Here is a 12,620-nt window from a genome sequence, read left to right on the forward strand (position 1 = left end):
TCGGCTAATATAAACTAATAATGAGTATAACCGATACTAGCAGTAATACCTGAAATGCTAGAGGTATTGGGTCGGTATAGGACTAGGATTACCATTAAACTATCCGTCTCATTGGCATCCCTATGTAAACTAGAAAGAATAACTATATATATATATTGTGTATAATATGGTTATACATATGAGCTTTATGTACTTGGATACCTTCAAAATATAATATTATATAACTATTACAAAATTCTTTCGCAAGCTTGTAGCTGGGAACATAAAGAGATTGTTTTGGGGGTTTAGAAATAGATAACAGAATCGAGGCAATGTATGGACGTTAAAAATGGACGACAGTCAAAAGAGATTTATTTTCAGATGAAATCCAACATGACTTTATGGATGGTGATATGACAACTTTCTATAGTTTCGATCTTTGTTTCATAATGTGAACCATATGTTATTATGGCTGTTGTGGGAAGTGGCATGAGGTGGCAGCTAGGGTTTCCGATCGCTATTGTTGTTAGATTGTATGTGATGACTAGGGTTTATAAGTGCAAGCTACAACAACAACCAAACCTATTAAATTCGATAAATAGTGAAGCTATTGATGGGGTCTGGGCAGAGTGGGATGTGTAAGCAAGTCTTACCTTTATCCATGGGGATAGAGAGGTTGTTTCCAGAGAAACCCTCGACTCAAAAAACATGCAATAGATATAAAAAAACATGAGGTGTGTGTTTGTATGTGTGTATATAGGCAGCTACAAATAAAACGGTATGTGGTGAAAGAGTGCATGATAAAAACAGAGAAATATAACATCGAAAACATGTAACATAGTTACAAGGTGTTAGTCCCATTTTGTTATATTAGTCTTTTGTATTGTGTTTATTATGTTTTGGGCTTTAGTTGTTAGTTTTGAATGTATAGGCTCAAGAGAAATAATGTTGTAAAGCCCATTGGGCATTTGATATGACTTACTTCTCATGCATGCTTTCCTATATATATAGGACGCATGCCATGAGAGTTGGTGGTTCATTGTTAATAAAAAAAAACATTTTTGCCAAACTCTCATTCTCTCTCGGCTTTCCCTCTTTCTCTCTAACCAACCGAAAATAACCTCTCAAGATCCGAGACCGCTTAGGTGGCTTAGTGTGATTTCTGCTAGCATTAAGCTCGGTTGATCCAAGATTATTGTTAGATCCACCTGCGTTGGGACCTACAATTGGTATCAGAGCCATCGGCTCACTAGTTGAGGGTTTTGGATCACAGCCTTGGGTTTTGATCTTGAGAAGAAGAAAACAAGTGTTCTTAACAAGAAAACTACAAAAAGATTCGGCTTCAAGTTCATAAAATGTCTTTGAAAGTGTTCTTGGTGAAGATAACAAGCATTCAAGTTCTAAATCTAAAAAGTCTTAGGCTTAAAAGTGATAAATTTTGGTGTTACGGGTTGTTGAAAAGTGTTAAAATTAACAAGCTAAGAATTTCACTTCTCATGGCATCAAAATCAGTATACCAACCTTTGACCTAGTACTGACAAGTTAGGTGGAACAGATCCCAAGAAAGATTTCTTCTAGAAAACTGAACTTTTTCGCTTCACATAGTTTTTCGCATCGCTTGGGGTTTCGCATCGCCTACTTTTTCGCTTCGCTTGGTTTTTCGCTTCGCTTGGAACTTTTTTCGCTTCGCGTTACTGTTCATTTTTTTCGCTTCGCTTGCTCAACTTTTTCGCTTCGCTTGAAAGCTGTTTCGCGCGAAAAAGTTGACTGTCTTAAAATTTAAGTTTTTTTTAGGTTTATTAAGTGTTTGAGACTGCCAAGACCATGACGAGCACTGATTCTGAGTTGTTAAAGGGTTATTTGCTGTTGGAAAACCAAGTGGAAACCCCTCAGAAGCCTCCTAAGTTTATGACCTTAGATGACAACTTTGCCGACTTCAAATGGAGGTTCATGAACTACATCTCATTGACTGAAACTGACCTAATGAGATGTTTTGAACAAGGTCCACATATTTCTGTGACTTGCACTGATGCTGGGGAACAACTTAAGACTGTTGACAACTATGATCAAGCAGACAAAGACTTATTAGCACAAGACAAGAAAGCCTATCTCATTTTAACCGTCTGTCTTTCAAATGAGATCACTGAGACTCTTCGTGAACACACAAGTGCCAAGGGTTTGTGGGAAGCACTTGTTGATAAGATTGAGGGCAATGCTGAAATTAGGGAAAAAAAGAAGGCCCTATTGAAGTAAGAGTTCAATATGTTCAACCATCGACAAGGTGAAGCTGTATTGGATTTGGTAAAGAGATTTGAGAAGCTGATGGTTAGAGTCAGAGCTGCCAGTGTCAACATAACCAAGTCTGAGGTCAATCACAAGTTGATGAATTCGTTGCCCTACAGTTGGAGTAAAAACACAATCACAATCAAGAGAACTACAAATCTAAATGCCATGACAAACAGTGATTTGATTTCTACTATCAAATCATTTGAAATGGATGAACAAATGAGAATGAATAATCATCTGAGTTCTCTGAATCAAACTGGGGTGAGTACTGCATCGTCAATGCCAACTACCTTCATAAGCAAGACTCAACAGAATGTGTATCCTGTGACCACTCTTAAGTACTCACCAAGTGTGCCTTCACAACCAACTGCTTTCATCTCAACCAGCAATCAATCAGATTCTTCCAGTACAAGTTCATTTCAAAAGGCAGTCGACAGTGCGGTTGCCCAGGCATTAAAAGCTCAAGGGATTTCCTCATCTTCAAAACCTCAACCAAGCAAACCTTCAAGTTACTGTGAAGCTCTTCCATTGCTAAATGATTCAAATGTCTCAATAGTTCATGCTTTTCTGTCGAGCCATGAAGAGTTGTTGCAAGGAAATCTATTGCCACCACAATTTGAGATCGGGGACATGAGAGATATCAAACAAAAGGATCTTGACAAGATGGATATCAAATACCAGATGGAAATGGCTGTGCAAAGAGCAACAAACATCATGAAGATGTACGAGAAAGACAGCTTCGAGGATTCAGACAGGAAGAGGATCGGTTTCAATAAGTCAAAGCTGAGGTGTTACAGCTGAGGTGTTACAACTGTGGTGAAATGGGTCACTTCTCACGAGAATGCACGAATCCAACACAACCAGCCAATGACATTCGTGTGACTGAGGAAGAAAACAGTAAAGCTGCTAGAAAGAAGCATGAGGTACAGAAGCCAAACAGCTCAGCTCCAAGAATTGGCAATCATCCACACAAGGGCAATTCAAACTCAAACACAAGGGCCCTTGTCTCCCAAACGGAGGTCCAAACTGGTATGGATTGGGATGATCAATTCCAAGAGCTGCAGAATCCTCTCAACATGGCTGGCATGGCTTTCACAACAAACAATGAAGCTTCTTCGTCTACTGCTGCAAGTTCTGATGCGTCACCCTCTGATGAGGTAAATAAAAATCTTTGCTCTCAAGCTTGCGTGAATAAAGTTACATATTATAGATATCTTCAGGATGAAGTTTTGAAAGAAAATGCAAAACTTCGTCAACTAAATACTGAATATGTAAAGCCTGACAAGATCTATGTTGAAAAGATTAAAACTCATCACGATGAAGTTGCAAATCTTAAACTTAAAATCTTTCAAAAGGAGCACAATGTCATCTATTATAAGAACATAATTAATAATTTAAAAGATGAGATTCAAATGTTGAAACTTGATATTTCTAATAAACAAGAAAAAGAAAAACAAGTTGAAAGATTTGAATCATCATCTGAGCAATTAGATGACCTTATTGGAGCTCAGAGAAGTACTAAAGTTAAATCGAGGCTAGGTTATGATTATTCAGCGGTGCCTCCACCAATGAATGATAATTACACTTGCCTACCCCATTTTAGCTATAATACTTCTCTTGATGAAGAGATGGCTTATGGGATTGGTAAGGTACCAAAACCAGTGAAATTTGTTCCTGCTGCCTCTCCATCAAAAGCTCAAATTCCATCATCTGATAAGTCTAACGTCAACGTGTCTTGTGTAGCAGGTGATGTAAGTGGTGATTGTGGGGAGGTTAACCAAGGTTGTAAACCAAAAGGAGAATGAGAACCCCGTTTTGAATTTTGTGTGGATCTAACAAAAACGATTAACAATCCTGTTTGTAATAAAGTGTGTGAATCAATGTTAGGAAGCTTAATGTCAGGATCAAAAGCTGTGTTTTGTGAAACATCTGGTGATGACTGTTGTACAAATATTTGTAATGAAAGTGAATGTTCTTCTTCTGATTCAGAATGTGAAACTGTTTTTGATGAAACCATTGAAGTCAAGGTTAATGAACAGACTGGTCAGAGTTGCTCATCAACTGATCATAATGTTGAGAACTTAGTAAAAGAGAAATCCATATTTGAAAATGAAAAACCAAGCACTTCCTGTAAATACGTGCCACCGAAGAAAACCTCATTTTCCTAATATACAAGTTTTAACAATAGTGCTCAATATTATGATCAGATTGATAGTGACTATTATTATTCTCAATAGAAACCTAGACATTCAAACTATTTTGCTTCAAAATTTTCAAATGTTCATCATTATAAGACAGATACAAGTTATAGAAATGTTAACCCAACTACATCACCCTATCACACATATGTCAGTGACCAAGATATATATAAATGCAACCAAAGAAAACGTTGTTTTGTTTGTGGAAATACGTCTCATCTTGCAAGACATTGCAAAAACTAGCATAAGCAACAAAGAGATCTAAACAGTAAGTTTGGTCATACATTTTCTAAGTTTCCTGCTCAAAATAAGAAAATGCCTAACCAAACTTACACTTCAGCCAGTGAGACAGATTTAAGACCCAAAAGAACTGAAAAACCCAAGAAATCTTTCTGGCTAACCCAAAGAGAAAGGAAGAGGTTAGCTAAGGGATCTGAAGCTGAAAAGCCCAAGAACCCTTCAAAGGTTTTCTCAAAGGCTAATCAAGAATATTTTGTGGTTAAGCCTAAACCAAAACGAAGGCAATCAAGAAAACCATTTCAAACCGAGGAAATCATAATTCAAGTTCCTCGAGGGATTGCTCTTCAGATTCTGACTCACCAAAAGACTACATTTTCAGAAATCATAAATTTAAACTTGGTGATTTTGTGTTTAATTTTCCCGAGACAAGTACGTCTCGGGAAACCCTCCACTAACTAGTTGTTCGTGTGTGTAGGGTCAGCCAGGACGGCCTGTCAACAGTATTTGGTACTTGGACAGTGGCTGCACCTGACACATGACAGGAGACGAGTCCCTGTTGTTCGACATCAAATCATTCGACGGTGGACACGTTTCTTTTGCCGGCGACATTGGAGGAGAAATAACCAAACAAGGGAAGGTCTCGAATGGTACTTTGACATTCGATGAGGTCCATCTGGTGGAACAGCTCAACCACAACCTGCTCAGCGTGTCTCAAATCTGTGATAAGAAATTCTCAACCCTATTTACAGAAAATGAATGTCTCATTCTAAAACCCAGGTTTTAAGGTCCCTGAAGAGTGGATCATGTTGCGTACTCCGAGGCACAACGATGTGTATATTCTGGACATGAGAAGCAGTTATTCCATGTGTTCCGCTTCTTGTTTGATGTCCAAGGCCTCGGAGAACGATTCATCCTTATGGCATCGACGTTTGGGTCACGTAAACTTTAAGAACTTGAATAAGCTGGTTAAAGGTGACCATGTGAGGGGTTTACCAGTAAAATCTTTTCACTATGCTGAAAAATGTTTATCTTGCTCTAAATGCAAACAGCACAAACTCCCACACAGACTCAAAACTGTCAATTCTGTAAATACCACTGTTCAGTTGTTGCACATGGATCTTTTCGATCCAATTCAACCAATGGCAATAGGTCGAAAAGCCTATTATCTTGTTATTATTGATGACTTTTCGCGTTTCAGTTGGACATTTCTGTTAGGGCACAAGGACGAGACATCACAATTTCTGCTCAGGTTTATCGTGTTGGTTGAGAATCAAATTAACAAGAAGGTGAAGTGTATCAGAAGTGACAACAGCACAGAGTTCTGCAACAAGGTGGTGAATGAATTCTGTCACAACAAGGGAATTGTTCATCAACTCAGCGCACCTTACACTCCCGAACAAAATGGAGTGGCTAAAAGAAGGAACTGTACAATGCTCTCATATTCCAAACTACCATTGATTTTCTGGGGTGAATCCATCAACACTGCTTGTTTTACCCAGAATCGTGTGCTTCTGAACAAAAGGCTGAACAAGACTCCTTATGAAGTCTTCTATGGAACGAAGCCAAGGGTAAATTTCTTCAGAACGTTTGGATGTCCCTGTAGCATACTCGAAACAAATGCTGGAACAACCTTCAAGTTTGCTGAAAAGGCGGATGAGTGCTATTTTGTTGGTTATGCTGCTGACAAATGTGCTTATCGGGTCTACAACAAGAAAACTAGAGTAATGTTGGAGTCATTCAACATTGATTGGCAAGAATTGAACCCTACTGATGCACACAATGGTCCTGACTGGATGTTTGATTATGAAAGTTTGTTCAAGCAATTTCGTGGAATGTACATGACTCCCGACGTACCAATGGTTTCCCCTGTTGTTTCTCCACCGGTTCAACCTGCTGATGATCAATCTATCCTGATGCATGCTATATTGAGAGATTTTGGACATATTGATATAGCTGTTGCTGCACCCATACTTAATGTACAACCCATGGAGAATCAAACAGCCCCGGTTAATGATGAGCAGCCCTCTGCCGACACCACTGAAATGCCAGTTGTTGAAGACATGACTGATTCAGATTCTGATTCATATGTGTCAGCCGACAACAATCAAAATGTTCAAGTTGATCAAGCAGAGCCACCTCCTGCAGAACCATGTGTGGTGGAATCTGTCCCCACACCTCCCTCAGAAGAAGACAATCAAGGACCTGCAATAGAGGTCAATGCATCAAATGTTCAGGTTGAACCATGTCCGAATGATGCTTCTGATAACACCAACACAACATCTGTTCCAGTAGTAGTTGTCCCATTCTATGACAACCTATGGGAAGGTCTCATTGCTCCAGAACACTTGGTCGAACAGCAAGAAGGTGAATTTGATCCTCAACCAAGTGCTTCCGTCCCTACGACCACTGTTTCTCATCCCATAGAGAGCCTGACTATCCAGCTTGAGGCCACACCAGTCGAGCATGTCGACCAAATTCCACAGCTACCAATTCATCGTCGACATCCAACTAAGAACATCATTGGATATCCGTTCGCCGGCATTCAGACACGCAGTACTTCCGGTAACATTAACAGATGTCTTTTTGCTTGTTTTATTTCACAGGTGGAACCCAAGGACTACAAAGTTGCACTGAAAGAGAATTCTTGGGTTGAAGCCACACAAGAAGAGCTGTTACAGTTCAAGAAGCTGAATGTCTGGAGGCTAGTGAAAAAGCCAGAAAATAAGAAACCGATTGGAACAAAGTGGGTGTTCTGAAATAAGAAAGATGACAAGGGGTGATCATAAGAAATAAAGCCATGCTTGTTGTGCAAGGTTTTTGGCAACGTGAAGGTCTTGATTACGATGAAGTCTATGCACCGGTAACCAGGCTATAAGCAATTCGCATCTTTCTGGAATACGCCTCGTACATGAACTTCAAAGTGTATCAAATGGATGTGAAGACTGCTTTCTTGTACGGGAAAGTAAGAGAAGAGATTTACGTCAGTCAACCTCCAGGTCTTGAAGATCCAAATCATCCTGATCACGTTTACCACGTTAACAAAGCATTTTATGGTCTTCACCAAGCACCTCGTGCATGGTATGCCACACTGGCCAATCATTTAGTGAAGAATGGATACAGGAGAGGAATCGTTGATCAAACTCTCTTTGTCAAGAAGGTCAAGGGTGATCTGATTCTAGTGCAAGTTTATGTTGATGACATCATTTTCGGGTTCACGAATGAGAATCTGTGCAAACAGCTATTTGAAATGAGTTCCTTAGGGGAGATGACTTTCTTCCTGGGCTTACAAATTGAGCAAAAGAAGGACGGGACTTTGATTCACCAAGAAAAGTACGTTCACGACATTGTTCAGAAATTTGGTTTCAAGGACTCAACATCTTTCATGACTCCGATCGCTACGCGACCTGTTCTCGCTCCTGATCCATTGGGAAAACCAATCGATCAACACCTTTGCAGATCAATGATCGGTTCCCTGATGTATCTCACTGCAAGCAGACCGGACATTATGTTCCCTGTTTGTTAGTGTGCCAGATATCAGTCTGACCCGAGAGAATCCCACATGACGGCTGTCAAGCGTATTTTCAGATACTTGAAGGGTAGACCAAGTTTGGGTCTTTTGTATCCAAAGGAGTCACCCTTGGAACTTCATGCTTACACCGACAGTGACTATGGGGAATGTAACTTGGATAGAAAGTCAACATCTGGTGGATGTCAATTCCTGGAAGATCGTTTGATCTCATGGCAGTGCAAGAAACAAGTCACCGTGTCCACTTCCACAGCAGAAGCCGAGTACATCGCCGCATCCAGCTGCTGCTCTCAAGTGATATGGATCCAGCATCAGCTGCTGGACTACGGTTTGAATTTTTATTGATCCACGATCAAATGTGATAATGAGGCGGCCGTTGCAATTGTTAAAAATCCGGTCCAACACTCAAAGACTAAGCACATTGACATCCGAATACACTTTATTCGTGATTGTTATGATCGTAAGCTTGTCAACATAAAAAGGGTCCATACTGACTATAACTTTGCAGATCTCTTTACTAAAGCTTTTAGTCGTGCCCGATTTTTGTTTCTCATTGAGTCATTAGGCATGATCTCCTTTGAGTAAAATTTTATCTTTTAGGTTTTAAAATAGTAAATATTTTTCAAATATGTCACAATTTTAGAGGGAGAAAATGAGTTAACCTTAACTCACCAAAAAGATTTTAAATTTACTTTTAGTAAAACAAAAATCTAGTCACTTGACTTAACAAAAAGATTTTAATTTTATATAATATTAATTTCATCTTTACTCCTATTTAAGAAAATATTAAGAAAACTCTAAAAGTATTGTCCCGTTAAGAAGGAGCTCCTTCGTAGAGGGAGTCGGATATTTAAGATTTTCAATTAAGAACTTGATCCGACCATATGGAAAGTGATAGTACATTGTTATGTGTTGATCCTAGCAAGTCAAAATAATAGAACAAAAGGCTACAAAGTCATTCATTGATGTGTAGATAGGTTTGAAAAACAAGTACGTGTCGGGAGATATAAACTTAAACTACTGTCGTTGCTAGTGGCTACACGTTTAAGAAGTGGTTATATGATTCCATAAAAGTCATATCAATGAAGGAAGAAATGTAATTACACATGTCATACCCAAGGCTCTCTTTACCTGATCACAGTGGTCTTATGAAAGTCAGTGTCAATTCTAATTTTCATTGAGTCAAGTAAAACATCAAGAAAAACAAGAAAAAGAAAAACAAAAGAGTCAGAAAAACAAAAGAAAAGGGGTCAGAAAAAGAGTCAGTCCTAGGAATTTTAACTTCTGCTTTATTTCTTCATTTATTTTCGACTCAAGCCTTGGACTTTCTACGTTTGTAGTCATACAAGATCTGATTGTTAAGGCCCTGAGTCTTCTACTTTGTTTTATTTTCTTTCTTTTGTTCAAGCCTTGGACTTTCTCTGCTCGATAATATGGTATTATGCTTGTTATGGCCTGAACTTTTGCTTTATTTTAATCTTTCTAGATCGAGTCAAGTGTACAAAGATTCGTATGTACAAAGACAAAGTGTCTAGTGTTTTAATAAGAATATTGTGATCAACTAAGAAAGGTTTAAGTCAATTTGAGGTGATATATTAACACAAAGTAAACCTGAGATATGATGAAATCAGTAACATGTCTGATTAAGTGAGGACCACATAAGTACCATGCCTAATTGAACTTCAAATGTATCACTTTGATATCAAAACACTTGTCAAGTTAAAAAGGTGGACAATATCTACAGTCAATGATGAATTTGTGTCACAATAACTTCAAAATGGAGACGTGATCTAGGGCTTTGCAAATCAATATGATTCCATGTCAAGATCGTTCTTTGTAGATTAAATAAGAAAAGAACTATGCAAATTAATTTAATATTATTTTCATCTAAAGTTTTTGTTTATTTTGTTTTCTAAAATTTTTAAGTACGTGTACATTTAAATATTTTAAGTCTTAATTTTTATTTTTTTTATCTTTATTAGTATTTTATTTTATTTTTATTTTTATTTTTATTTTTATTTTATGCTTATGTTTAAGAGATCGTTAGTGCATAGATTAACAGTAACGGACCGACAAAAGAAAAACTATAAAATTAAACAAGTGTTTGGATTCGGTGAGTAAATGTTTTTCGGGTCTGAAAATGCAAAATATTTTTAAGACCGAGGACTGAGAGTGTATTTTCGGTGAATACTCGCGGTGTTTTGACCTTATCGCGAGATAGGCTGACCCTATATAAGAGGGAAATCTAAAATATCTTTCACTATTCACCAAACACTTTTACTTTTCACTCTCTCTCTTCTCTCTCATCTTCAAACCTTCAAACCCTTAACTTTTCAAATTCTTCAAACGATCCGATCCTCATTATTAAATATGCCTTTGAATCCAGATCATGCTCCTTCGGTATAACATCATAAACATCTAAAGTCATCCTTTCTTATGTGTTTCTGGGTTCTCTTGGATCAAGACGGCGGTTCTTATGAACCGTCGGCTAGATCTAAGACAGATCTCATGGTTTTTGGTGTTCTCATGGTCATAATATGTTCTTAGGACCTTAGATTTATGTTTATCATCATTATTTGTTACTTTTAGATTTGATTTTGTACAGTTTGTAGTTATAGGGTTTGTTCATGGGTTCTGAGGTTCAATTGACCAAGTAAACCAAAGAGTTCCAGGCTCAAACTTTCCAGAAACCCAATTCGGGTCTAGGCGACACACGCGAAATGTACAGAAGATCAAAAGGGACGAAGTGAAACTTTTTCGCATGAAAAGGCTTTTTTGCTTCGCTGGGGTTCATGCGAAGCGAAATGAAGTCACTGCTTCGCTTCGCTTGGTCTCATGGAAAGCGAATAGGATTTCTGTTTCGCTTCGCTTGGGATCATGCGAAGCGAAACAAATCTGTTTCGCTTCGCTTGGGTTCATGCGAAGAGAAATGAAGTCTCCGTTTCGTTTCGCTTGGATTCATGCGAAGCGAAATAAAGTCTCTGCTTCGCTTCGCTTGGGATCATGCGAAGCGAAACAAACCTGTTTTGCTTTGCTTGGGTTCATGCGAAGCGAAATGAGACCATGCGAAAAAGTCTTACTTAGCAATTTTATTTGTTTTTGGTTTTCAGACTAATACCCACTGGACTATATTGAACTATTGAACTGTTTGGATTCACAGACTGTTTTGGACTTGAACTTTGTACATATTGGAATCAGGAACCTATAAATAAACTAAAATTAACCTATTAACTTATTAAGTCTAAAATGTAAATAATTAATTAACTATAACAAATTAATTAAATTAAGTAATAGATAAATATTTAAGGCATATGTATACAACTTATCTTATTTTGCTTTTATCTAATGATGATTCTCATGATCTTGTGGTATTAATTTTAGGGGCATAATCAATTTTGTGCTCTTGAGCTTCCAAAGTCTAAAAAGGACAAAACGTTCACATCTATGGTCAAGGGACTTAAGCAATCACCCCTTGCACATGCTACATCTGCTGATCCAACCATTTACTACAAGTGGGTCTTGGATTTCTGGGCATTTGCCAAGATTGCTGATGATTCCCTATCGTTCACAACAAAGGTTGCAAGAAAAGAGTTGACCATCACTGAAGCAGATATTAGGAGGGTGTTAAAAATTGCTGACGAGCCAGATTACAAATATGAGAAAGGAGACAGGAAGAACTTGGAAGACTTTGTGGCGAATATGGGATATGATACAGAGTGGAAGAGCCTTGAGAAGAAACATCTCCCACCATACTGGAGATTTCTATTCCACATAGTCACTCATTGCTTTGTGGATATTCGTGGAGGATTTGATAGCATGAGTGTGGACTGGGTTAGGATCATGTTTGCATTAACGACTCGAGAGAAGTTCAATTACTCTCGAAGAATATTCCTATGCATCTTGGGGAACATCAGGAGTGGAGCCACATGGCTTATGTACCCGAGATTCATACAGATGCTCCTGGAAGATTTGATCCCAGATGTTCCAAGGCCGGGGTCAAAGAAGGCTAAAGACAAGAAATATCTTCCCAAGCCATATCATGTGAATGAAATCAAGACGTCAATCTTTGGTATGTTGCTTAGCACCAAAGGAAGGGGACATCAATATGAAGGACTAATGCCGGGTCCTAAGTTCGGGTTGTTTGAGGAAACAGAGCCTACTGGGGATGAGGCGTCTGTTGAAAGTGAAGAGGATGTTGAGCCAGAGGTCGAGGCAGAACAAGATTCGTCTGATGAGCCTCTTGAGGACTGCACAAAGGCCAAGCACGATTTAAAAAGGAAGGAGGCTAAGAAGGGAAAGATTATTGAGCTAGAGGAGGAAGAGGAAGACCAGCCTCCCTTGAAGCGTCTGAGGAAACTTAGGGACTCCCAGAAGTCATCCAAGTTTCTTGT

This window comes from Bidens hawaiensis, unplaced genomic scaffold, assembly GCF_021521415.1.
Source record: "Bidens hawaiensis isolate Kalapana, Puna unplaced genomic scaffold, B.hawaiensis_p1.1 tig00024868_1, whole genome shotgun sequence".
Classification (NCBI taxonomy): Eukaryota; Viridiplantae; Streptophyta; class Magnoliopsida; order Asterales; family Asteraceae; genus Bidens; species Bidens hawaiensis.